The 25,273-nt window shown below is 40.7% G+C and overlaps 1 pseudogene; it reads left to right on the top strand.

The window, feature by feature from the left end:
* The first annotated feature begins 119 nt into the window (after positions 1–119).
* On the top strand, positions 120–17,236 carry LOC102397189 (annotated as a pseudogene).
* The last annotated feature ends 8,037 nt before the right edge of the window (positions 17,237–25,273 follow it).

Genomic DNA, 25,273 nt, shown 5'->3' with positions numbered 1-25,273 from the left:
CTGAGCGACTTCACTTTCACTTTTCACTTTCATGCATTGGAGAAGGAAATGGCAACCCACTCCAGTGTTCTTGCCTGGAGAATCCCAGGGATGGGGGAGCCTGGTGGGCTGCCGTTTATGGGGTCGCACAGAGTCGGACATGACTAAAGTGACTTAGCAGTAGCAGTAATAATCAACACTTTTAAATTGTGTGACTAGTGTGTCTTTCTGTACTATGAAGTAGTTGATTCAACTGATGTTTGATCAAAAGTGGGCTTCATAATTAGAAAAGTGAAATGACTGGTGTGTGGAGGTTTCTGTGTAAAGTTTGGTCAATAATTGTTTGGCACATTTCATCTTTATATAAGTTAAGTTTTTCTTTCTGATAAAAAAAATGTAACTGGCTTCAATTCTTTTCTTACTCTATGGGCACTGGTTTAATCCTTCTCCTCCTCCAATGTATCTGCTAACATTGGACAGTCAACTGGGGTGTTAACTTCCTGTTATTTGTAACCTGTGAAGGCAGAAGAAAACATCAGTCTGCTTATCAGATGAGAAACAAGCAATGTATCCTAGAGGCCAGACAGTGAAGCTAAGTGACAGCTACTTCATTCCTTTCCTGGGATTTGGCAGCGCTGAAACTAAAGAGGTAACAGAGGTGATTTGGGGTTGAGGTATAAATAGTAGTGGATGTAACATGAGCAGAAGGGACTTGGGTTGTCAAGCATTGGGTTCCTGGGTGACTCTGGAAGGGTCACATGGTTCCACTAATCAGGCTAGAACCATGCCCTGTGAAAGGGGAGAGAGCACCCAGTCTTCACTCTGCATCAGGGTCTGAGGCTGTGCTCACCGGAGATTACCCTGGGTTCCCCTCCAGTTTCCACCTCTTTCCCAGCTTGGCAGAAGAGGTGAGACTTGGCTGTCCAGATCACTGACTGTCAACTGCTTTGCTTTGAGGGCTTTTGCAATGGCCAGGTTTCTCTGTATGTTTTATTCCAGAACTCTTCTTCCTTCCAAAAAAGCATGACCCAGAGAAGTATTTGAGGTGGAAAGTCCTAAGGATGAGGTGAATAGGAACTAATTGTAGAGAATTGCTTCTCTACCGTGGGGTACCTGGTAGGTGCCAGGCAAGACACCCCAGCTGTGTTTTGCCTTGTACTTCGGTTGCTGCTTGGAAACTTCTAATGCAAAAAATAGTGGCATTTGAGGGGATAAGCTACCATCTTACAGGCCATGTTGTGTAATGTATCCCTTGGGTGTTGTAATGTCTTTTTATTAAAGTGTAGTTTTCAGTGCTTGGACAAAAAAGGGCCTAGCAGACAAGTCTCTAGACCTGAAGCCAGAAAGTTTGCTGTCTATCTTGTCTTTAGAGAATGTAGTAGTGACAAGGTCTGATCCTGAAACTTTGCATCTCAGTTTTTTCATTTGGAAATTAGAAGGAAATATTCAGAGACATTTTGGAAAGAGAAGACAGGACTTTTTAGTGCAAAGTAGGGTGCAGGGAGTAAAGTGTCCAGGTTAGTACTGAAGCACTAGTCCATTCCTCAGTACATTCTCCGAATGCCAGAATGTTTAAGAAAGACCAGGACTGAACCCAACAGAGGGTGGTTACACCAATTATCTAACTCCTTGTAATAGAAAAGATTCTACACATGTAAAATAAATGGAATATTACTCAGCATTTAAACCGTTAGTCCTGCCATTTGAAACCACACAGGTGAACTGAGAGATCTTTAGCTAAGTGAAGTAAGCCAGAAATAAAAAGACAAATACTACATGATCTCTTTGTGAAAAGTGAAAGTGAAGTCGCTCAGTCGTGTCTGACTCACTGGGACCCCATGGACTGTAGCTTACCAGGCTCTTCTGTCCATGGAATTTTCCAGGCAAGATACATGAGTGTGTTGCCATTTCCTTCTCCAGGAGATCTTCTTGACCCAGGGATCTAACCCGGTTCTCCCACATTGTAGGTAGACGCTTTACCGTCTGAAACACCAGGGGAGTCTTTTTGTAGGTGAAATCTAAAATAGTGGAACTTATAGAAACAAAGAGTAGAGAAATGAAGACCAGAAGCTGGAGATAAATCTGCGACAAATGGAAAAATATTGGTCAACAGTCTAGAACTTGAATGATGAGATGAATAAGTTGGTAACCTGATGGACAGCACCATGACAATAATTAAAAATAATGGGTGATACCCTGAGATTTTGTAGAGAGTAGATGTGAAGTCTTCTTACAAACCCCCTAAAGTAAGGTAAGTGAAATGAGGGATCTGCTAAATAGCTTGATTTTGGTGATCATAAAAACAATGGATCCTTATATGAGAACATCACTTGGTACACCTTGAATAGATACAGTTTATATTTGGTGTATTCCATGTAGCTTCAGTAGTAGACAGTGGTCTTAGAAGCTTTCACCTTGTTTCTTGATGCTTTTTGTTATTATTGCTTTTCAGTCACTAAGTCATGTCCGACTCTTTGTGATCCTATGGATTGCAACAGACCTGACTCCCTGTGTCTATCTCTTGTAATTTAATGTCTTTACCATGTACCTTATACCTTTGTTGATTTTGCTTCAACTATCTTATAGTATAAACCATATTCATGACCACAACTTTATGCTGAGTTATTTGGGTCCACTGAACCTGGAGGTTGGCTTAGGGTCCTCTGATGCCAGTGATCGATCATGGATCATTAGGGATGTAAGGGTTACTGGGTGTGTATATAAAAATAAATAAATAAAAAATAAAATAAAATCTGACCAGGAACATTCAGGTAAACTGTCCAGGGTTCAGCACCACACATACATATCTAATCAAAGACATGGAGAAATGTTGATTCTTTGGAAGATCAAAGCTTGTGCTAGCAATCTCTTAATCATGTGGATATTCAACTTCTACCTTTGTTGCTTATGTATGTTCCTAAGAGTGAAGCTCTTGAAGTCACCAAATTCGCTATATTGACTATGCTCATGTGTACAAAAATGAAGAGCACATTGGCCAGGCCATTCGAAGCAAGATTGCAGATGGCACTGTGAAGAGAGATGATACATTCTACACTTCAAATGTGTTGTGTGTTGTGTGTGTGAACATGTGTGCTAGTGAATGTGCTCAGGGGACTGTTTTATATATAGGATCATTTGTTTGGTGAGCAGTTGATTGGTGAACTATGCTTCTTGGTATATTCTTAAGGTATTAGAAATCCTTGGTGTTCAGTGTTTAAGAATTGGCACATTACCATCATTGGTCAAGGAAGTAATATCAGAAGCCAAAAGGTAAGACCAAATGAAAATTTACTAAGAATTTTTAATAAAATTTCCATTCTTTACTATTTGCAGCTTCGGTGTACTTTCCTTCAATCAGAATTGGTCAGACCAGCCTTGGAAAAGTCACTGAAAACTCCTCAACTGGACTATGTTGATCTCTATATTATTCATTATCCACTGGCTGCAAAGGTTGGAAATTTGTGTGATCAGATCAATGTTATATCTTGTGTTAGAATGTGTGTCAGGAGGGGGCGGTCCTAAGATGGCAGATGAATAGGAAGGGGAGACCACTTTCTCCCCCACAAATTCATTGAAAGGACATTTGAACGCTGAGCAAACTCCACAAAACAACTTCTGAACGCTGGCAGAGGACATCAGGCACCCAGAAAAGCCTCCCATTGTCTTCGAAAGGAGGTAGGACAAAAAATAAAAGATAAGAGAGACAAAAGAGTTAGCGATGGAGATCCATCCCAGGAAGGGAGACTTAATAGAGGAGAGGTTTCCAAACACCAGGAAACCCTCTTACCAGCAGGTCTGGGGGAAGTTTTTGACTCTTGGAGGGCAACATAACCAGGAAGAAAAACAAATAAATAAAACCCACAGATTATGTGCCTAAAGGCAACTCTCAGCAGAGAAGTACCCCAAACGCTTTCATCCACCACCAGCAAGCAGGGGTGGGGTGGGGTGGGTGGGGTAGGGGTGGGGGGGGTGTGAACGGAGAGGAGCAGGTGGCATTGCTTAGGGTAAGGACTGGGCAATCTGAGGGAGCTAACATGAGAGAGCAACCTAAACTGTGGGATAGCCAGAGTGAGAGAGAAAAAAAAAAAGAGAAAGAGAGAACTATCCTACAAAAAGCCCTAACCTAAGGCACTGCCAGGCTGTTCACAGAACAAAGGACTGAGCCAATATCAGAGAAGAGCTAGTCGGCTGTGGACTGGCCCATCCCCCGCTGGAGGCAGGGGCCAGGCGGGCACCAGCCAGAGCTGGAGAAGGGCAAACTCGGCCCCAGAAAGGGCACCCCCTACCAAAATGCAAACAGGCTTCCAGTTTCTAACCAAAGACTTCCTGAGATTCTGGACGGTTGACATCCACCGGGAGGGTTGCAGCCAGAGATCAGCTCCCCAGAAGAGACACAAGGCACATGGGAGATGGGTGCAGCTGGAAACCGGAGTGGCTAGGACCAGAGAGGTGATAAGATGCACCGCACCTAAGGAGAGTGCACTCCCCACGCACCTGGTCGCCTGAGCTGCTCAGACAGGGAAACGGGACAAAATGCAGGCCCAACTGAGTCTGCGCTTTTGTGGAGTACCCGAGAATCTGAACCGGAGCGGCTTAGACGTGGGAAGTGCATGCAACCCAGGGCCCACTCCCTGCAAAGCAACCTGAAGCCTGAGCAGTGTAGTCTGGGAAAGCACACACACCATGAGCCTGGACAAAGCCAGTGTGGCCGAGACACTGTGAACACTCCCCACAAACGCCAGTAGTATTTGTTTGCAGTGCTCCCCCCTCCCAACAGCACGACTGAACAAGTGAGCCTAAACAAGAGACCGCCTGTGCCCCCTTGTGTCAGGGCAGAAAGTAGACACTGAAGACACCTGCAAAACAGGAGAAGCCAAATAAACAGAGAACTGCTTTGGAAGTGACAGGTGCAACAGATTAAAATCCCTGTAGTTTAACACCTACTACATTAGAAGGGGCCTATAGATCTTGATTCAAAAGCAGAGACATTACTTTGTCAACAAAGGTCCATCTAGTCAAGGCTATGGTTTTTCCTGTGGTCATGTATGGATGTGAGAGTTGGACTGTGAAGAAGGCTGAGCACCGAAGAATTGATGCTTTTGAACTGTGGCATTGGAGAAGACTCTTGAGAGTCCCTTGGACTGCAAGGAGATCCAACCAGTCCATTCTGAAGGAGATCAGCCCTGGGATTTCTTTGGAAGGAATGATGCTAAAGCTGAAACTCCAGTACTTTGGCCACCTCATGCGAAGAGTTGACTCATTGGAAAAGACTCTGATGCTGGGAGGGATTGGGGGCAGGAGGAGAAGGGGACGACAGAGGATGAGATGGCTGGATGGCATCACTGACTCGATGGACGTGAGTCTGAGTGAACTCCAGGAGTTGGTGAGGGACAGGGAGGCCTGGCGAGCTGCGATTCATGGGGGTGGCAAAGAGTCGGACACGACTAAGCGACTGACCTGATCTGATCTGATCTGATAGATCTTGAAAAGTATAAGCTGGAACAAGGAACTATCTGAAACTGAACTGACCCCACACTGCCTGCAACGGCACCAGAGAAATTCCTAGATATATTTTTACTATTATCATTTTTTTTTAATTTTTAAAAATTATTTTTCTTTTTTTAACTCCTCTATTACTCCTTTAATTTTCATTTTTAGAACCTACTGTTCCTTGCAAAAAAAGACCCTATTTTTAAAGCAAACTTCATATATATTTCTTATACTTTTTGTTATTTTGTTTGTTTATTTTTAATATTGTATTTTTGAGAGTCTAACCTCAACTCTAGATTTTTAATCTTTGCTTTATAGTATTTGTTATCAATTTTGTACATTTAAGAGTCCAATCTTAAGTACCCATTTTTACTTAGGAGTGTGTTTACTGGCTTGATTACTCTCTCCCCCTTTGACTCTCCTTTTTCTCCCTCAGGTGACCTCTATCTCCTCCCTCCCCCTTCTCTTCTCAAGCCAACTCTGTGAATCTTTGTGGGTGTTCCAGGCTGTGGAGAACACTTAAGGAACTGAGCACTGCCTAGATCTATCTCTCTCCTTTTGATTCCCCCTTTTCTCCTCTTGCTCACCTCTATTTCTTTCCTCCCTCTTCTCTTCTCTATGTAACTCCATGAACCTCTCTGAGGGTTCCAGACTATGGAGAGCACATAGGGAATTGTTTACTAGCTAGATTGCTCTCTCCCCTTTTGATTCCCCCTCTTTTCCTCCTGGTCACTGCTATCTCCCTCCTTCCTCTTTTCTTCTCCATGTAACTCTGTGAACCTCTGGGTGTCCTTCACTGTGGAGAATCTTTTCACCATTAACCTAGAAGCTTTATTATAAGTGCTGTTTGGATGGAGAAGTCTTGAGGCTACTGTAAGAATAAGACTGAAAACCAGAGGCAGGAGTCTTAAGCCCAAATCCTGAGAACACCAGAGAACTCCCGACTTTAGAGAACATTAATTGATAAGAACTCATCCAAAAGCCTTCATACCTACACTGAAACCAAGCACCATCCAAGAGCCAATAAGTTCCAGAACAAGACATACCATGCAAATTCTCCAGCAATGCAGGAATATAGCCCTGATATACAATATACAGGCTGCCCAGAGTCACACCAAACCCATAGGCACCTCAAAACTCACTACTGGACACTGCATTGCACTCCAGAGAGAATAAATCCAGCTCTACCCACCAGCACACCGATGCAAGCTTCCCTAACCAGAAAACATTGACAAGCCACTCGTCTAAGCCCACCAACAGGGAGGAACCACCACAATAAAGAGGAACCACAAACTGCCAGAATACAGAAAGGCCACCCCAAACACAGCAATCTAAACAAGATGAAAAGGCAGAGAAATAATCAACAGGTAAAGGAACATGATAAATGCCCACCAGACCAAACAAAAGAGGAGGAGATAGGGAGTCTACCTGAAAAAGACTTCAGAATAATGATAATAAAAATGATCCAAAATCTTGAAAACAAAAAGGAGTTACAGATAAATAGCCTGGAGACAAGGATTGATAAGATACAAGAAATGTTTAACAAGGACCCAGAAGAAATAAAAAAGAGTCATTTAATTAAAAAATAATGCAATAAGTGAGATCAAAACCACTCTGGAGAGAACCAACAGTAGAATAATGGAGGCAGAAGATAGGATAAGTGAGGTAGAAGATAGAATGGTAGAAATAAATGAAGAAGAGAAGAAAAAAGAAAAAAAAGAAATGAGGACAACCTCAGAGACCTCTGGGACAATGTGAAACGCCCCAACATTCAAATCATAGGAGTCCTAGAAGAAGAAGACAAAAAGAAAGGCCATGAGAAAATACTAGAGGAGATAATAGTCAAAAACTTCCCTAAAATGGAAAAGGAAATAGTCACACAAGTCCAAGAAACCCAGAGAGTCCCAAACATGATAAACCCAAGGTGAAACACCCCAAGACACATATTAATCAAGTTAACAAAGATCAAACACAAAGAACAAATATTAAAACAGTAAGGGAAAAACAACAAATAACACATAAGGGGATTCTCATAAAGATAACAGCTGATCTTTCAATAGAAACTCTTCAGGCCAGAAGGGAATGGCAGGACATACTTAAAGTGATGAGAGAGAAAAACCTACAACCCAGGTTACTGTACCCAGCAAGGATCTTATTCAGATATGAAGGAGAAATCAAAAGCTTTACAGACAAGCGAAGGCTGAGAGAATTCAGCACCACCAAACCAGCTCTTCAACAAATGCCAAAGGGTTTTCTCTAGACAGGAAAAACAGAAAGCATGTATAAACTCAAACCCAAAACACCAAAGTAAATGACAACAGGACCATACTTATCAATAATTACCTTAAAAGTAAATGGGTTGAATGCCCCAAGCAAAAGACAAAGACTGGCTGAATGGATAAAAAAACAAGACCCCTATATATGCTGTCTACAAGACACCTACCTCAAAACAAGGGACGCATACAGACTGAAAGTGAAGGGCTGGAAAAATATACTTCATGCAAATGGAGATCAAAAAAAAAAAAAAAAAAAAGGAGGAGTAGCAATACTCATATCAGATAAAATAAACTTTAAATAAAGGCTGTGAAAAGAGACAAAGAAGGACACTACATAATGCTCAAATGATGAATCCAAGAAGAAGATAAAACAATTATAAATATATATGCACTCAACATAGGAGCACCACAATATGTAAGGCAAATACAAACAAGTATGAAAGGGGAAATTAACAATAACACAATAATAGTAGGGCACTTTAATACCCCACTCACATCTATGGATAGATCAACTAAACAGAAAATTAACAAGGAAACACAAACTTTAAATGACACAATGGACCAGCTAGACCTAATTGATATCTATAGGACATTTCACCCCAAAACAATGAATTTCACCTTTTTCTCAAGTGCACACGGAACCTTCTCCAGGATAGATCACATCCTGGGCCATAAATCTAGCCTTGGTAAATTCAAAAATATTGAAATTATTCCAAGCATCTTTTCTGACCACAATGCAGTAAGGTTAGATATCAATTACAGTGAAAAAAAAAAAAAAAACCTATTAAAAATTCCAACACATGGAGGCTAAACAACACACTTCTGAATAACCAACAAATCACAGAAGAAATCAAAATATGTATAGAAATGAATGAAAATGAAAACACAACAACCCAAAACCTATGGGACACTGTAAAAACAGTGCTAAGGGAAAGGTTCATAGCAATAAAGGCTTACCTCAGGAAACAAGAAAAAAGTCAAATAAATAACCTAACTCTACACTTAAAGCAACTAGAAAAGGAAGAAATGAAGAACCCCAGGGTTAGTAGAAGGAAAGAAATCTTAAAAATTAGGGCAGAAATGCAAAAGAAACAAAAGAGACCATAGCAAAAATCAACAAAGTTAAAAGCTAGTTCTTTGAGACGATAAATAAAATTGACAAACCATTAGTCAGACTCATCAAGACACAAAGGGAGAAGAATCAAATCAGAAAAATTAGAGATGAAAATGGAGAAATAAAAAAAGATAGCACAGAAATACAAAGGATCATAAGAGACTACTATCGCAACTATACGCTAATAAAATGGAAAATTTAGAAGAAATGGACAAATTCTTAGAAAAGCACAACTTTCCAAAACTGAACCAGAAAGAAATAGAAAATCTTAACAGAGCCATCACAAGCATGGAAATTGAAACTGTAATAAGAAATCTTCCAGCAAACAAAAGCCCGGGACCAGACGGCTTCACAGCTGAATTCTACCAAAAATTCAGAGAAGAGCTAACACCTATCCTACTCAAACTCTTCCAGAAAATTGAAGAGGAAGGTCAGCTTCCAAACACTTTCTATGAGGCCACCATCACCATAATACCAAAACCAGGCAAAGATGCCACAAAAAAGGAAACTACAGGCCAATATCACTGATGAACATAGATGCAAAAATCCTTAACAAAATTCTAGTAAACAGAATCCAACAACATATTAAAAAGATCGTACATCATGACCAAGTGGGCTTTATCACAGGGATGCAAGGATTCTTCAATATCCTCAAATCAATCAACGTAATACACCACATTAACAAATTGAAAGATATAAACCATATTATTTTCTCAATAAATGTAGAGAAAGCCTTTGACACAATTCAACATCCATTTATGATAAAAAAAAAAAAAACAAAACCCTCCAGAAAGCAGGATAGAAGGAACATACCTCAACATAATAAAAGATATATATGACAAACCCACAGGAAAGACTATCCTCAATGGTGAAAAATTGAAGCATTTCCCCTAAAGTCAGGAACAAGATAAGGGTGCCCACTCTCACCACTACTATTCAACATAGTTATGGAAGTTTTGGCCACAGCAATCAGAGCAGAAAAAGAAATAAAAGGAATCCAGATTGGAAAAGAAGAAGTAAAACTCTCACTGTTTGCAGATGACTTGATCCTCTACATAGAAAACCCTAAAGACTCCACCAGAAAATTACTAGAGCTGATCAATGAATATAGTAAAGTTGCAGGATATAAAATCAATACACAGGAATCCCTTGCATTCCTTTACACTAGCAATGAGAAAACAGAAAGAAAATTTAAGGAAACAATTCCATTTACCATTGCAATGAAAAGAATAAAATACTTCGGAATATATCTACCTAAAGAAACAAAAGACCTATATATAGAAAACTATAAAACACTGGTGAAATAAATCAAAGAGGACACAAATAGATGGAGAAATATACCGTGTTCATGGATCAGAAGAATCAATATAGTGAAAATGAGTGTACTACCCAAAGCAATCTATAGATTCAGTGCAATCCCTATCAAGCTACCAAAGGTAGTTTTCAGAGAACTAGAAGAAATAATTTCACAATTTGTATGGAAATACAAAAAACCTCAAATAGCCAAAGAAATCTTGAGATAGAAGAATGGAACTGGAGGAATCAACCTGCCTGACTTCAGGCTCTACTACAAAGCTACAGTCATTAAGACAGTATGGTACTGGCACAAAGACAGTAATATAGATCAATGGAACAAAATAGAAAGCCCAGAGATAGATCCACATACCTATGGACACCTTATCTTTGACAAAGGAGGCAAGAATATACAATGGAGAAAAGACAATCTCTTTAACAAGTGGTTCTGGGAAAACTGGTCAACTACTTGTAAAAGAATGAAACTAGAATACTTTCTAACACCATACACAAAAACAAACTCAAAATGGATTAAAGATCTAAATGTAAGGCCAGACACTATAAAACTCTTAGAGGAGAACATAGGCAAAACACTCTCTGACATAAATCACAGCAGGATCCTCTATGACCCACCTCCCAGAATATTGGAAATAAGAGCAAAAATAAACAAATGGGATCTAATTAAAATTAAAAGCTTCTGCACAACAAAAGAAACTATAAGCAAGGTGAAAAGACAGCCTTCAGAATAGGAGAAAATAATAGCAAATGAAGCAACTGACAAACAACTAATCTCAAAAATATACAAGCAACTCCTGCAGCTCAATTCCAGAAAAAAAAATGACCTAATCAAAAAATGGGCCAAAGAACTAAATAGACATTTCTCCAAAGAAGACATACAGATGGCTAACAAACACATAACAAGATGCTCAACATCACTCATCATCAGTGATGATATTTATATTGAAATGCAAATCAAAACCACTATGAGGTACCATTTCACACCAGTTGGAATGGCTGCGATCCAAAAGTCTACAAGCAATAAATGCTGGAGAGGATGTGGAAAAAAGGGAACCCTCTTCCACTGTTGGTGGGAATGCAAACTAGTACAGCCACTATGGAGAACAGTGTGGAGATTCCTTAAAAAACTGGAAATAGAACTGCCATACAACCCAGAAATCCCACTGCTGGACATACACACCGAGGAAACCAGAATTGAAAGAGACATGTGTACTCCAATGTTCATCACAGCACTGTTTATAATAGCCAGGACATGGAAGCAACCTAGATGTCCATCAGCAGATGAATGGATAAGAAAGCTGTGGTACATATACACAATGGAATATTACTCAGCCATTAAAAAGAATACATTTGAATCAGTTCTAATGAGGTGGATGAAACAAGCTGATTATACAGAGTGAAGTAAGCCAGAAAGAAAAGCACCAGTACAGTATACTAACGCATATATATGGAATTTAGAAAGATGGTAACGACAACCCTGTATGGGAGACAACAAAAGAGACACAGATGTATAGAACAGTCTTTTGGACTCTGTAAGGGGGGGGGGGAATGATTTGGGAGAATGGCATTGAAACATGTATAATATCATATAAGAAGTGAATTGCCAGTCCAGGTTCGATGCAGGATACAGGAAGCTTGGGGCTGGTGCACTGGGATGACCCAGAGGGATGGTATGGGGAGGGAGGTGGGAGGGGGGTTCAGGATTGGGAACACGTGTACATCCGTGGCAGATTCATGTTGATGTATGGCAAAATCAATACAATACTGTAAAGTAATTAGCCTCTAATAAAATAAATAAATTTAAATTTAAAAAAAAAAAAAAAAAAACACTGGAAATAGAACTGCCATATGACCCAGCAATCCCACTGCTGGGCATACACACCGAGAAAACCAGAATTGAAAGAGACACATGTATCCCAATGTTCACTGCAGCACTGTTTATAATAGCCAGGACATGGAAGCAACCTGGATGTACATGAGCAGACGACTGGATAAGAAAGCTGTGGTACATATACACAATGGAGTATTACTCAGCCATTAAAAAGAATACATTTGAATCAGTTCTAATGAGGTGGATGAAACTGGAGCCTATTATACAGAGTGAAGTAAGCCAGAGAGAAAAACACCAGTACAGTATACTAACACATATATATGGAATTTAGAAAGATGGTAACGATGACCCTGTATGTGAGACAGCAAAAGAGACACAGATGTATAGAACAGTCTTCTGGACTCTGTGGGAGAATGCGAGGGTGGGATGATCTGGGAGAATAGCCTTGAAACATATATATTATCATATATGAAACAGATCGCCAGTCCAGGCTTGATGCATGAGACAGGGTGCTCAGGGCTGGTGCACTGGGATGATCCAGAGGGATGGGATGGGGGCTCAGGATGGGGAACACATGTAAACCCATGGATGATTCATATCAGTGTATGGCAAAAACCCCTACAATTTTGTAAAGTAATTAGTCTCCAACTAAAATAAATAAATTAAAAAAAAAGAAGATGCATCAACTTGCATGGATGGTTGATTTAAGGTTTTTCTTAGTAGATTGAAGGGATGATTACATTAGAGTAGAATCCCCCACATAATCATTTGTGGTCATCTATTTACCGAGTTTCTTCGAATCTGTTACATGCCTCCCAGACAAAGGAGTTAATAATCTAGAGTCTCTGCCTGAAAAACTTGAGGAAGTAGAAATAGGTGAGTTCTGCACACAGTCCTGGTTATGACTCCTGAGTGTCTGGGGATTTAATGAACCAAGAGTTTGGTGAAGCCGTGGTGAGCATGACACTGCCTTACATTGTACATGATGACTTTATCTTGTCTTTCATCCTTTTAACTTGAGAGGATTTGGTGGTGCTCCCTCTTGGGTGAGTCTAAACCTTGTACCTTTATAGGGAATTGGGAGACATTGTCTACAGTCCTGCCCTACTTTATAATGAGATTTTTAGACTGCACTTAGTCATTAAGAATGTTTTGCTTAAAACTCAAATGAGGCACTGTATCAACATAGAGGGGTAGGATTTGGAGGGAGATGGGAAGGAGGTTGAAAAGGGAGGAGATATATGTTTACCTATGGCTGATTCATGTTGAGGTTTGACAGAAAACAACAAAATTCTGTAAAACACTGATCCTTCAATTTAAAAAAAGGAATTAAAAAAAAGGAAAGGTTTACTTTGCACTCTTGATTTCAAGTTACAGAAATCAACTCAAGCCATCTGATGCAAAATAGCTTAGTGGACTATGTAGTTGCAAATCTCAGACACAGAGAGATTTGAGGATTTGCAGGACTCTTCAGAAATGTCTCCTTTTTCTATCCCTTATCATAACATTACTATATTTTCACTGAAAATTTCCATTGGTGGCAAATATGATTTTGGAGGCATTCCAAGGCTCATGGTCATGAATATTTGAGAGCATGTCTGGGTCTTCCACATTCCGTATCAGCCTAACAAGAGCCTTGCTGGTTCACATGCCTGCTCTAGGGCATCTGATGCTTGAAGAGAAAAGGAAACCTGATTATCTAGCCCAGGTGTCATTCGCAATTTTTATTCTGGAAATTATGGCATGGAACTTATTGCCATTCTCAGACCAGAGACATTTCAAGAGAGGCAAGTACAGGAAACAGACAAAATTCACAGAAGCCACTGGAAGTCCCTTTAAGAACATAGAAAAATTGTATTTTTTGTAACATATAATAAGTATAAGAGAATAGAATAAGCCTCCTTCCTGTAGACATTGCTTACAACTCCATACACAAATCACATTGCAAATATTAGTATGTACAAATTTGTAAACCTACCTCATGGAAATTTAATTCCTGGTGCCTTGCAGCCTGGCTAATCGTGGAGAAATTATTTTGTCACATCTCTAATATGCCTGCTTCTGTTCCATCCAGGGGAGGAATTATTTCCAAAAGATGGAAAGCGAAAATTGATATTTGATACGTTGGATCTCTGTCACACGTGGGAGGTGAGTCCAGGGAGGAGAGAACCAGTGGAGGAGCCAGGAGAGGGAAAACCTCCTTCATTTCTTCCACCTGTGAGAATGGGCTGTGGACCATCAGACTCAGCAGTTCATGAACCTAAGGGCTGGGATGCTCGGGTTGAGGGGAGGAAACCATTGCTGAAATGTTCACATAGAGGAATGAAATGGAGAATTTTGGACAGCAAAAACAAGGCATTTCTTTCCTTCCACGTGATATGTCTTCTTTGTTTGTTTGTTTGTTTTTTTAAGGCAGAAATAGTAATTCTTCAACTGATGTGATGACTTTCTTCCCTTTTTCCTCTTAATACTCAATGCTAATTCTTGATGGTGACCATGTTTGTTGATTTTTTCAACATTTATTCTTGTTCTTGCCCATTCCAAGTGACTGCTCACCACCCCTCCCTCCCAGGCCCTGGAGAAGTGTAAGGACACAAGGCTGACCAAGTCCATTGGGGTGTCCAACTTCAACCACAAGCAGCTGGAGTAGATTGTGAACAAGCTGGGGCTCAAGTACAAGCCCGTCTGCAACCAGGTGAGCAGCTTGACTCCTCTCCCTCCTGCTCTTCAGAACCTCCTTCTTACACTGGAGCCAGATGTCTGTCTGTCCTTCCCTCCTGTTCATCTGACCTTTGTGGGACAGAGGACTCTAGACAGCAGAGTCTCTGTCTGGGTGGTGTGAATAGAATCCAAAGTAGTATCTCTATGTAATCTGGATGGAAAAGGTGGGGAGGGCATCCTTCTGAATTTTGGATAGAATCTAGAACTAGAGGTAGGAGGTGTTTCCCTGAGATTAAAGGATGACAAGATTGGATGGGAGAGTGCCCTGGAACAAACTGTGTATAGGAAGGAAGCCTTGAAAACATTGAATGGGAAGTAAATTAATAAAGTAACCAATCAGCTGAGATGAGTGTTAAGTGTTTTTGTGGGGTTCTGATTGCTGAATCCTTAGTCTTGGTGTCTTAGCCTTTATGAGTCTCAACAGAGAGCACAGAACAGAAAATGTGCTGGAGATGATTAAAGTCATCCAGGTTAGAGGGTGAAGTTAAAGGCTCGAGGTGATGTTAACAGAAGAGAAACCATTTACCTGAGAGTATCTACTCAAATATAGAGTACACCTTTTTATTATTCAACCTGGACTGGTTCTCCCATCCATGGTCTGTCATAAAATTAACTGTATAAACACACTTTTCTCTACTTCTCTCTAGATGTTTATATTTCCATTTTACATTTAATGTTGCAATCTTTCCTTTAGGCACTTAAAACTTTTAATCTGCCTCTGTCATGTTAATATTACCTTTTCAAATAATCTGACACTCTTCTCTGTTGACATTCTACAGGTGGAATGTCACCCTTATCTCAATCAGAGAAAACTGTTGGATTTCTGCAAGTCACATGATATTGTTCTTTTAGCCCATGGTGTGCTGGGATCACAAGAAGTAAAAGAATGATATTGAATCCTATTGAAGACAAGTGGGAGTTTCCCTAAAATTCAATTTTTGATGAGATATTTTAAAATACAGTACTCAGATAACTCTCATAAGCAAAGGGGAGATAGGGGATGGATGGAATATTTTCTTTTCTTTTAACTTCCCATCACCCAGCCATTTCTTTGTACATTGTATTAGCTGAGATTCATGGGGTCACAAAGAGTTGGACATGATTGAGCGACTGAACTGAATTGAACTGAACAGCTTGTAAACTCATCATTAACAAATGTCTGCAATAAAATCTAAATATAATACCCTAGCTGGAACCAGAGACACAAGCTTATGTCATGATTTATGTAGTTATTAACTAATAAAACATTTCTAAAGATAGAAATTCCAAGCCTCAGTTACCTTACATGTAAAATTGGGATAATAATATGCAATTGTGAGGTCTATTATGATAGAAAAAAACAAACTTGAACCACTTCTATAAATATCTAAAGAAAAATAATGAGGGAATAAATGTCTCTGATTTTGAGACTACTTACTTTTTATTAATACCTTAGGAAAGTGAACAGAGAAGACAATGACACCCCACTCCAGTACTCTTGCCTGGAAAATCCCATGGATAGAGGAGCCTGGTAGGCCGCAGTCCATGGGGTCGCAAAGAGTCGGACACAAGTGAACGACTTCACTTTCACTTTTCACTTTCATGCATTGGAGAAGGAAATGACAATCCACTCCAGTGTTCTTGCCTAAAGAATCCCAGGGACGGGGGAGCCTGGTGGGCTGCCATCTATGGGGTCGCAGAGTCAGACACGACTGAAACAACTTACCAGCAGCAGCAGCAGCAGCAGAGCAGCAGGAAAGTGAAATTTAGAAAAAATCCCTGGTCTTTCCCTTCTGTTTCTCTGTTCATGCCCTTGATTATAGAAGAAAAACAACCTCTGAGAATTAAAGAAAAAACCCACAACTTTAGCAATCCTGGTCTCAGATCAATAATGCATCCAAATACCTGCAGAGTTTTGTAAACACAGAATGGGAGGTGACACAGTTGAGATGCTGATTCAGTTTGTCTTCAGCTAAGCCATGAAATTTGTATTTCTAACAAAATCCCAGGTGATACTGATGATGCTGGTCCATGGACCACACTTTGTGAAGCACTGGTATAGAGGACACCTACTTAATATGTCTGGGAAAACTACTCACAGACTGAATACTTAGTCTCAGCTCCTCTGGATTTCTGAATTTCTTTCTAGGGTGAATGTGAACCACCCCATTCTCTTGGAGGACCCGGTTCTTTGTGCCATTGCCAAAAAGCACAAGCGAACTCCAGCTTTGGTTGTCCTTCACTATCAGATACAATGTGGGGTTGTGGTTCTGGCCAAGAGTTACAACAAAAAACGATTCAAAGAGAACATACATGTGATGAGTCGGGTTATGGGTAGAGGGCTCCTAAGGAATATCCTTCATTCCAAAGGGTCATTCTTTGTCTGTCTCTCATGACTTTCCTTGAGTCACTATGATTTACTGGTTCTTCCCTGTGCATTAATGTCTTGTGTGTATTCCTGATGATTTTCTCCTCCTGCTGTGGCAACGGGAGAGGTGGCCTGGTTGTACAGGGTTCAGTTCAGTTCAGTTCAGTCACTCAGTCATGTATGACTCTTTGCAACTTCATGGATTGCAGCACGCCAGGCTTCCCTGTCCATCACCAACTCCCGGAGCTTGCTCAAACTCATGTCCACTGAGTCAGTGAGGCCATCCAACCATCTCATCCTCTGTCTTCTCCTTTTCCTCCTGCCTTCAATCTTTCCCAGCATCAGGGTCTTTTCCAATGAGTCAGTTCTTTGCATCAGGTGGCCAAAGTATTGGAGCTTCTCCTTCAGCATCTGTCCTTCCAATGAATATTCAGGACTGATTTCCTTTACAATTGACTGGTTTAGTTTCCTTACAGTCCAAGGAACTTTCAAGAGTCTTCTCCAACACCACAGTTCAAAAGCATCAGTTCTTCGGCACTCAGCTTACCTCTCACATCCATACATGGCTGCTGGAAAAACCACAGCTTTGACTATATGGACCTTTGTCAGTAAAGTAATGCCTCTGTTTTTTTTAATACACTGCCTAGCTTTGTCATAGCTTTTCTTAGAAGGAGCAAGGGTCTTTTAATTTCATGGCTGCAGTCACGATCTTCAGTGATTTTGAAGTCCAAGAAAATGAATTTGGACAGAAAATAGAGATTTTAGTTCCAGTGCTAGGTCTGCAATTTATCCTATCACCTTGTACAAATGATGTCTTCTTACCTTCTTTCTCAATGGATGAAATTGCACTATGTGATTATTTTACGCCATTTGGACTGTTTTAACAAAATGCCACAAATTTGGTGTCTTAGAAACAATGAAAATTTGCTTCTCACATTTCTGAAGCTGGAGGTCTGAGGTCAGGGTGCACTCTTGGTCAGGTGAGGGCTCTCCTCCAGGCTTCTTCTTGTATTTTAATGTAGTTGAGGTGGGCAGGAGAGTTCTCCCAAGTTTCTTATATGACTATGATGTTGTTGAAATCTCATCACAAAGGCTCCACCATCATGATCTAATCACCCCTCAAAGGCTCCATTTCTAACACCATCCACATGTGAATTTGGGGGCACGAAAATTAGGGCAGCAATCTTTCATCTCCAAACCATAGTGGTTTTATTTTGCATTTTCCTGAATACTAATAAGGTTTCATCTTCATATGTTTAAACTTCTTGAGTTTCTGTCTTTGTAAAGTTCCTCTCAAGACTTTGTCCACTTTTGCATGGTGTCTCTCGTTTGTTTTCTGTGAAACAGAGCATTACTGTACCCTTAAGCATAGGTGTACAGAAAACTCTCTCCAGTTTTAAGATTTAATACAGAGATCAGCTATGTGTCTCTTGATTCTATGGTTTGAGATTCCACCTGCACTCAGCTCAACTGTTGTCCTCTTGGCTGGGCTCTCATGCATTTGCTGTTCAGTTCAGTACAGCTAGGCAGTTCTGCTTTAGCAGGTGGATACGACTCTTGTCAGAGGAGCCTGCATACTTCTCCATGTAGTTTTTCATATATATTTGGCTAGAATCTGGTCAACTAACTTGGTTTTCATCTCAGGACAGCGCTGTAATTTCAAGCCAGGGAGTGGGAAAAAAATCCATGTCATTATCTCAGCTCAGAAATAAGTCACCACTTCTTTTGGCAAACTTCAGTCTCCATTGGAAATTACAGGTCAGGCCATGTCAAGGGTCAGGTGCATGGTCCCCTGAAAAATTGTTTTTCTGTTTCCATTGAAATTTCATTCAAAAATATATCTGAAACTGATTTTTTTAATATGATATAAAAATAATTGCCTATATGTTTCTTTATTTAAATAGAAATCTAAGTGTCTATGTATTTCATTGATTTTTATTATCAACTCTGTTATATAATAAGTGTCCATAAGTACATTTGTGGCCCTTCTCTTGTATTTAACTATTCAGTTTTCTGTTCTGTGTTTTTAAAATGGAAAGTAAGTGTTCTTCCTTAGAATGGTACATTTGTCTTTGAGGATATCTTGACTGCTCTTGACTGCTGTTCTTTTATTTAAAATTTAGTATTACTTTACTGATTTCCACAAAAGATTATGTGTTTTAGGCTTTGGTTCATGCTGCACTGAATCACTAGATCACTCTGGAAAATGTATTTCTTTAGAAAATTAAGCTTTTCTTTTCATGACTGTGATGTGAATTTTTAATAATTTGTGTTCTTTAATATTTTAAACACTTTTCATTCATAACTGTTTACACTAAAGTGTTAGTTGCTTTAGTTGTGTCCAACTCTTTGTAACCCCATGGACTGTAGCCCACCCGGCTCCTCTGTCCATGTGATTCTCCAAGCAAGAATGCTGGAATGGGTTGCTATTTTCTTCTCCAGGACATTTTCCCAACACAGGGGTCTTCTCCACTAAGACATTGACATATAGGTTTTGTTAGATTTATTATATTAGATAATGAGTAAGTTTCATATCAGATTTCTGAACAGGCTTTCAAGGGGAGCCTCCTTCCCACACTGCTTCAGCTGAACGCTGTCACCCTTAGGGCATGTTGAGGAGAGGCAATCAGTCTAATGTCAGCTCAGGTTCAGTATCGAGTCAGGAGTCTCTAAAGCAGTGTGTTTGGAAAAAGCAAATTTTAGTTTGTTTTCTGTCACAAGTGATTCACTCAGAAAGATAAGGGACTGATGCACTGTAATGTTTGTGAGGTGGACAGAGTAGGAGAAGGTGTGGAAAGAAGAGGTGAGAATTCATCAGAGGGGGCCAGACTGTTCTCCTGGAAGCTGAGGACAGACACGTCTTCCTGACTCTTCTTGTCTCCATCCAGCTGGAAAGTCCTCCATTGCCCTGGAGGAGGCCGGCTCCTTCCTGGAGAGGTTAATGTGATTGTTCCTTCCTTCCAGGTGTTTGGGTTTGAACTGAGTCCGGATGACATGACAGCAATTGATGGCCTCAACAGAAATATAAGATATTATGAATTTCTAATGTAAGTGACTGTTTCACACACACAGTTTTTTGTTTTTGTTTTGTTTTTTTTTGGTAGTAGACAGGTGAGCAGGGGAACTAAGCTTTTTAAAAGCTTCAGTCAGTCCTTAAGTCAGTCCTCTTTTCAGGACTGAAAAGAAAGACAGTCCAGTATAGGAGTCTTCCAGCATAGGAGTCAGCCGGGTACTTCCTGCAGACCTCAAACCAGAAGTTTCCTCCAGGGCTCCATCCTTGATCAACAGAAATGAGATTGGGGCCCAGGACAGCCCATCAGTAAAATTCCCACAGTTGACATTGTGGTGAATAAATTCACTACTTTGTGCCCCTAATCCCTGTGCCTGGTGTACCTCCTCTCAGAGCCCAGGGAGCCAGGAAACACAAAGTGCACAGTGCATATAGTCCACTATTCTTTCAGGGACTAATGAACATGTTTAATGTTTAATTCTTTTCACATCAGGGGAAAATGATTATATTAATTATAAAACTATGTTATAATGAGGCCAGATTTCATAAATGAATATATCTCTTTGTCTTCCAGTGGTGTCAGTCACCCTGAGCATCCATTCTCTGAATAATATTGACTCTCAGCTCTCCCTGTGGTTCTTCGATAACTTCTTACTTCTAGGGTGGTTAAGAAAATTTTTGTGCCTGAAAGAGAAGTTTAAATAAAGTGTCTGAACTTTCTGAAACCATGCCTTTCCTTTTAAAAATAAACTGTTTATGAAACAGCATAGACTTCAAAGTAAGAATACTCTTTTTCCTGATGATTGAAATAATAGAGATATATGACAGAATATTTAGATAGAAAAGGGACAGGATAGGGAATGATGATCAGCTGTGTTTACCCACTCAAAAACACTTCCTTTGGTGCATTTACATTGTGATTTTACTTGACAAATGTGTGTGTTTGTTTATTTACAAAGACATATAAACTTCAATCTACAGGTTGTACACTTCTTTTGAAGCATAGCCTAAGTATCTTGGTAAGCTAAAAATATGATTTAAAAAATCCAGTATTATATTTTGCTTCCTGTATAACAAGCAGCACATCTTAGTCATTTTTGTAATTTCTTATTTGTCTGCTCATGCTCAGCATTTTGATGAATCCTTACATATTTTGAGTTTATTTAGTGGTCATTCCACAGAACTTTACTGAACATTCTTTAGAAAGACATTGTTTTATCAACAAATGTCAATAACTGAAATGAGAAATGTCTTGAGCCATTACTCTCATGTAGAATGAGACTGTGAATGAAATCAGGAGAATTTAACTGTTAGAAATGGGTAAATGTCTGTTGAGATAATTCTGCACAATCTTTTTTTTAAAAAATTTTATTTTATTTTTAAACTTTACAATATTGTATTGGTTTTGCCAAATATTGAAATGAATCTGCCACAGGTATACATGTGTTCCCCATCCTGAACCCTCCTCCCTCCTCCCTCCCCATACCATCCCTCTGGGTCGTCCCAGTGCACCAGCCCCAAGCATCCAGTATCGTGCATCGAACCTGGACTGGTGACTCATTTCATATATGATATTATACGTATTTCAATGCCATTCTCCCAAATTCTGCACAATCTTTCCCATTTCTGTACTTCTGTTAGGCAGAGACACAAACTACCTGTTCACCCCACACAACTTTTCATTTGTACCAAACAGCCTTGAAAATAGAGACAGTGGCTCCCTGCATTTCTCTGGAACAGAAAACACTCATTCCAGGAAGGAAGGGTATTCATGGAACATTTAAGGGCCAGCAAGTCTGCTGATGTGGGTGGAGTTTAGTGAGGTGGGGAGACAGGAGCTGAAGACAAGTCAGAGAGTCAGTGGGGCAGAGGGTCCTTGTCACATAGGCTTTTAAAGGACTTTACTCAGAGGGAAATGGAGAAAGATATTTCCAGAACACTGCTCCTCAGGCCCCTCTCTGATAGCCGATGGCCACCCTGGCCCATCCAGACATCCTACTGGTCTGAGCCAGATCTGTACCCCTCACTGCCTACTCTGCCCAGCATGGGTGGCCCTTGCCCCAGGGAGAGTGAACTGGATCCAGAGGTGCTGAGGGGGCATTTGTGGGTCGGGGGGCACATGGGCTGCCCAGTAAACTGGCCGAGTCCTGGGCAGCATCTGGCCACCCTCTCAGCCTGTTCCAGTACCAGGAGTGGGTGCGTGTCTCAGGAGAGGAGTCAGGTTCCCAGGCCTCCTGCGGGTCCGCCTGGGTTCACAGCAGCTGTGGGGTCGTGACCTCCCAGGGTCATACCAGGGCTGCAGTGCCCAGTGTATGGTGTACATGGGTCTCTCCAGGGAGGATCTCTGAGTCCCTGTCACCCCTCTTGTCTGGGGCCCTCCCGGGGTTCAGTCCTCATCTGCCGGCTTCTCTTCCCTTCCCACCCAGCTCTGTGGGGACAAGAGAATTTTACAGCCCTGGTGTGGAAAAGTCTTCCTGCTGTTGTCATGTGTTATTAGGAGATGTGACCCTGATGTGCTCCTGGGGTAGCTGAGCTCAGCGTCCTCTTGCCCACCTGGAGCTCCTCCCAGCACAGTTGTGACACTCACTGTGAGCTAAGTGTGGCTCCTGTGATTGTTCAGGAAGAGTTGGTGCCGGTTTCTTTTCTTCGTCTCATGGATCAGGCTTCCCAGGTAGGGCAGTGGTAAAGAATCTGCCTGACAGTGCAGGAGATACGGGTTGGATCTCAGATCCAGGAAGATTCACTGGAAAAGGAAATGGCAGCCCACTCCAGTATTCTTGCCTGGAGAATCCCATGGACAGAGAAACCTGTCAGGCTACCATCCATACTGTCACAAAGAGGGGCTTTGACTTAGCCAACTAAACAGTAACAACAACAGTTTCATGGCTCATGTCATTCTCTTTTTCTTTTTCCACTCTGTCTCTTTTTTTTAGCTTTCTTTATTGTACGCCTTTTCTCTCTCTTCCTCTGTATGTTCATGACTGGGTACTTGGACAACACACCCACTGTGTTCAGATTTTTACCACATCCTGATTGTCCTTTACTAGGTGGCATGGCATGTGCCTGGTCTGGGATCAGCCCAGCAGGAAACTAATGGCAGTTCAGTTCAGCTCAGTTGCTCAGTTGTGTCCAACTCTTTGCGAGCCCATGGACTGCAGCATGCCAGGCCTGCCTGTCCATCACCAACTCCTGGAGCTTGCTCAAACTCATGTCCATTGAGTCGGTGATGCCATCCAACCATCTCATCTTCTGTCGTCACCTCCTCCTCCCACCTTCAATCTTTCCCAGCATCAGGGTCTTTTCCAATGAGTCAGTTCTTTGCATCAGGTGGCCAAAGGATTGGAGTTTCAGCTTCAACATCAGTCCTTCCAATGAATATTCAGGACTGATTTCCCTTAGGATGGACTGGTTTGATCTCTTTGCAGTTCAAGAAACTCTCAAGAGTCTTCTCTAACACCACAGTTCAAAAACATCAATTCTTCTGTGCTCGGCTTTCTTTACAGTCCAACTCTCACATCTATACACGACTATTGGAAAAATCATAGCCTTGACTAGATGGACAAAGCAATGTCTCTGCTTTTTAATATGCTGTCTAGGTTGGTCATAACTTTCCTTCCAAGGAGTAAGTGTTTTTTAATTTCATGGCTGCAGTCACTATCTGCAGTAATTTTGGAGCTCCAAAAAATAAAGCCTGCCACTGTTTCCCCATCTATTAGCCATGAAATGATGGGACTGGATGCCAAGATCTTAGTTTTCTGAATGTTGAGCTTTAAGTCAACTTTTTCACTCTCCTCTTTCACTTTCATCAGGAGGCTCTTTAGTTCTTCTTTACTTTCTGCCATAAGGGTGGTGTCATCTGCAACTGAGTTCATTTCTGAATCAACAACATAGCTGACCCATGGATGACTCTGGTTCTGGGGAATTTATGACTGTTTCTGAATGGTTTACTATCCCCTCAAGTCCACACCTGTTATACTCAGTGTTTAACATGGTCTAGTCTTGTTTCTCCACTGTACTCCCTTGTCCCTGTCCCCACATATAGAAATCCCTCTGTAGCTGTAAGGAACCACCCTAGCTGCTCTTCAGAGCAGTTTAAGTTCAGAGTTAAGTGAAAGGGACACCAGTCTTCAGTCAGCCCCCAAGTAGGTGGGAACTTTGCACATAAGGATTTCTGTCATCAGTTTGTTTTTAGGGAGGCAACTGGGTGCTGAGCTGCTGCCGTTTACAGATCAAGACACCACCGTACAAGTCAGAGGAGAGGTGAATATGAATAAAAACACACGTAAATGTCCTTCCACAGTTTTGGATCTTTCCTAGTTGCATGTTCACTTTGTAGCTGTAGATCTTTGACTGTTTCCCAGAATGCCTATGACATTTTCAGCTGCTTTCTGTTTCCATACTTCCTTCTCCAAGGGAGACTTCACTCCTCCTACCTCACTATTTTGCTGACATCACTCTATGTGTTAAACTATATTTTCCTTCACAACATCCCCTTGTACTGGTGCATCATGATTTCCTTTACTCTTCTCAATTTTGTTGCAGTTTCAGTTGTTTATAGGTTTTCCTTTTATGAATAATGTTGAGCAGGATAGTAAATTATGTAAGTATTTGTCAGCTACATTATGAGTGTTTTTTTTTTTTAAAATTATGTAACAAAGTTCATGGTATAAACACTCAGAGTCTGTTTGCACACTGCACATGGTAACCAATAAATATTAATATTTAGTCTCCTATAAACATCTTGCCAAATGTTTGGCTTTGGTATCCTTTTCAGGATTTTACCCTTGTCAGATCTGTAAGGGTTTCTCAGGTGGCTCAGTGTTAAAGAATCTGCCTGTCAATGCAGGAGTTGTAAGAGAAGTGAGTTAGATTCCCTGGGTCAGGAATTTCCCGTGGTATAGTGAATGGCAACCCATTCCAGTATTCTTGCTGGGAAATTCCATGAACAGAGCAGCCTGCCAGCTACAGTCCATGGGGTTGTAAAGGAGTCAGACAGAACTTAGCAACTAAAACTTCCACCAGTACAGGTCTATAAAGCAAAATAATTTTTCTGGTGGGAAATGTAAAAAAGGCAATTTGTTTTCATTTGATATTTTTATTCTTTATTAAGGGATTACATTTTGAAAAATGCTTATTAAATATTCTTTCAAATTGTGTGACTTGTGTTTGTATGTACTACAAGATAGTTGTTTCA

Source organism: Bubalus bubalis, chromosome 14, assembly GCF_019923935.1.
Source record: "Bubalus bubalis isolate 160015118507 breed Murrah chromosome 14, NDDB_SH_1, whole genome shotgun sequence".
NCBI classification, from domain to species: domain Eukaryota; kingdom Metazoa; phylum Chordata; class Mammalia; order Artiodactyla; family Bovidae; genus Bubalus; species Bubalus bubalis.
This window is presented reverse-complemented; position numbering and strand designations above follow the sequence as displayed.